Source organism: Dromiciops gliroides, chromosome 1 (assembly GCF_019393635.1).
Source record: "Dromiciops gliroides isolate mDroGli1 chromosome 1, mDroGli1.pri, whole genome shotgun sequence".
NCBI lineage: Eukaryota > Metazoa > Chordata > Mammalia > Microbiotheria > Microbiotheriidae > Dromiciops > Dromiciops gliroides.
In genome coordinates this window covers 32745809-32749457 of record NC_057861.1, presented here as the reverse complement: position 1 = coordinate 32749457, position 3649 = coordinate 32745809, and positions in this window count along the sequence as shown.

The following is a 3649-nucleotide window of genomic DNA, read 5'->3' as shown; positions in this document are numbered from 1 at the left end:
CCAATTGCCTCACCAAAAACAAAAAATCCATGATCATAGATGGCAAAGTCGACTTGGAGTGGGAAGGCAACTTACATGTGCCTCATTTTGCGGAGGTTTAAGTGAGAGGTTATGACTTGGCCTGTTGGTTCAGCTGAATTGTACTTAGGACAGTATCATACATGGTAAGAAGAGGCAGGCCTGAGACAGCTTACTTTCCCTGGAGAGTAGGAACCAGAAAGTGCCAACATGATAACCACACTTGTTCATCTACCGAGCAAAGTCAAAAGAAACTTAAAGACAGTCTCTGGCCTCCGTACCCTCAAAGAGCTTTGAGTCCAGTTGGGTTAAACAGATCTATCTAAGGCCACCATGTGTTACCTTTTCATGGGGAGATAAAAAAGCTGAGTCTTTGGGACACAGAGATAGGAGGTCATTGACGGAGATAAAGTTTGTTTGTCCTTCATTCTCAAAGAGGACCATGATATTGGTAGGTGATGTCATGACTTGCAGTGAATTGGATTTGAGGGAGGACTGTACAAAGTCCCCAACTTCACTCTTTCATCCAGAGCCATCTGAGTCCAGTGGCAAGATATTTATCAGGATGACTGGAGGTGGCCCCAAATGTTTGAGACAGTTAGGGTTAAGTGACTTGCCCAGGGTCACACAGCTAGTAAATGTCTGAGGTGAGATTTGAACTCAGGTCCTCCCAACTTCAGGGCTAGTGCTCTACCCACTGCCCCACAGCGGGGTGGGGGTGTTCAGTAGAGACTTTTTAGAAGCTAATCTGGGCCTTAAAGGAATGGGAAAAGATCCAGTAGAGAGGACAGAGGAAGTTTCAGGCCAGGGGGTGAAGAATGTATCATATACAATGGTGTATAGCCAGGACCACAAGCTTTGATTGTGCTGAATATGCCAGGCACTGGTTGGTGCAGAGGATTGTAAAAATGAAGGCATGTTTGGAAGACAGGGCTTAGCATCAGTATGGAAAGAGCTCTTTCCCCTCACTTCAGGATTCACTAGCTATGTAACCATGGGGAAGGTCTCTCTGAGCCTCAGTTTGCTTATATGAGAAATGGGGCTACGTGAATACCTAGAAGAAATTAGATATTAAGTTAACTAAAAGCTTTGGGGGGCATCTAGGTGGTGCAGTGGATAAGGCACTGGCCTTGGATTCAGAGTACCCGAGTTCAAATCCAGCCTCAGACACTTGACACACTAGCTGTGTGACCCTGGGCAAGTCACTTAACCTTCATTGCCCTGTAAAAAAAATTATATTTGAAAAGCTTTGGAGGAAAGAATTAGAATAAATAGATTGGGAAAGAAATTGGTAAACTTTACCTGAAAAATGGACTCCCCCTCAAACTAGAAGAAATTAATACTTGTTCAGAATAAAAAGAATACTTGAGTGTAGAAAGGCAGAAGAAGGGAGTGGAACTTGCTATGTCCTATAATTGGGGTACATGAAAAGTGAATACAAACAGAGGAGTGAGCATCAAATGAACCTCGTTCTTATCTGAAACAAACAAATGAGGGTGTTTGGTGTTGAGGTCATCAAACTTAATGGTGGGGGGGGTAGTTAAGAGCAGGGAGGATGCCTGAGAAGGGATAGAGGCAAGCAAAACAAACTTGACCCTGAAGAAGAATTAAAAGGGGGGAAAGAACTGTACTGGAGCCTGAAGTGATGCCTCAGACAGTTGGGGGATGGCTGAACAAATCATGGCCTAAGAACATAATATTATATTATATTGTTCCTTAAGGAATTAAAGAATTGGAGGCAGCTAGGTGGCACAGTGGATAAAGCACCGGCCCTGGATTCAGGAAGACCTGAGTTCAAATCCCACCTCAGATACTTTACACTAGCTGTGCGACCCTGGGCAAGTCACTTAACTCTCATTGCCCCTCCAAAAAAGAAAAAACAGTTCTTAAAAGAATCACAAACAGGGGCGGCTAGGTGGCGCAGTGGATAAAGCACCGGCCCTGGATTCAGGAGTACCTGAGTTCAAATCCGGCCTCAGACACTTGACACTTACTAGCTGTGTGACCCTGGGCAAGTCACTTAACCCCCATTGCCCTGGAAAAAAAAAAAAGAATCACAAACTATGAGCAGTCACTTGGATAATTGCTCCAAATCACTAATAAGAAAGTTTTAAATTAAAATTAATCTTTCATCTGTCACTTAGCAAATTGGCAAAGATGACAAAACATGAAATACCCGGACTGTGAAAAGTTAGGCTCACATAAACTTATAGAAGAAGTAGTGAAGTAGTATGAAGTAGTCCAATTCTGGAAAATAATTTCAGATCATGTGAGAAAAGGGATTAAATTCTCTTTGCCAATGATTCTTCTACAGGGCGTATACCCCAATCAGGTCAAAGATAGAATTCGCATTCAACAAGTTATTCATAGCAGTAGTTCTTGAATAGCAAAAAAATGGAGACTAAAATGGGTACCCACAGATTGGTGATTGGTGAATATGTATATATGAAGTATATGAATAAATGGAATATTATTCCAATATGTGAAAAAGACATGAAAAATTAAGAAATTTGGGAGGACTTATGTGAACTGATAGAATGAAGCAAGCAGAATCAGGAAAACTACAATGGCTACAGTAAGTCAAATGAAAAGGATATTAAAATGAAGCTGGAGACTGAATATTTGTGATGGTCAGTTGACCTTCCCCATATATGCTCCTTTAAAAAAAAAAGATGAGGAAGTACTTCCCTCCTTCCTTATTGGTAGAGAGGTGGGAAACTAAGCATGTGCAATGTTGCATATCAGACAAGGTCATTATGTTTGTTGGTTTTGTTCAAATTACTTTTTGTTGGAGTTATTTTGAGGGAAGGGAAAGGATATATATATTGAAATGACTGATATAAAAATAAAACATCAATAAAACGTGTTTAAAAGTAAATAAAAGGGGCGGCTAGGTGGCACAGTGGTAAAGCACCGGCCCTGGATTCAGGAGTACCTGAGTTCAAATCCGGCCTCAGACACTTGACACTTACTAGCTGTGTGACCCTGGGCAAGTCACTTAACCCCCATTGCCCCGCAAAAAAAAAAGTAAATAAAAGAATAATTAAAATAAAGTAGCCTCATATGTTCAATAAGTATTAAGTGCTTATTCTATGTCAGTATTGCTTGCTTGGTTTAAGGGGGTCAGGGAACAAGGACATTTTACATACACCCACGGATGGTGGTGTTAGCAAACAAACAGGATGGAAAGAAACAAAAGCATTGCTTGGTTTAATGAGGATAATGCTGGGAGTGCTAAGCTCCTAATGAACTAAAGCTAGTGAGGAAAAAAAAGTCAAAAAAAGGGGCAGGAGTCCCCTATGTGGAAGAAAAGAAGAAGTTCAGGTAAGGGATAGGATAGGACCAATATTAATAGTAACTGGGACAATGGTAATTAAGAACAGAAGATTGCTCCTCTAGACTGGAAAAGACAGAGTGAGTTCAAGTAACCGGGTCCAGATTAAGTCTGTGGGTACTGAAAAAACTGGGAGATATTATTGTTGAGTGACTGTCCTTGATAATTGAAAGGAGAACTATTGAGAAGGTATCATCACTGGACAGAAGGGCAGATAATTTGATTTTTTTTTTTTTAATTTTTTGGTAGGGCAATGAGGGTTAAGTGACTTGCCCAGGGTCACACAGCTAGTGTGAA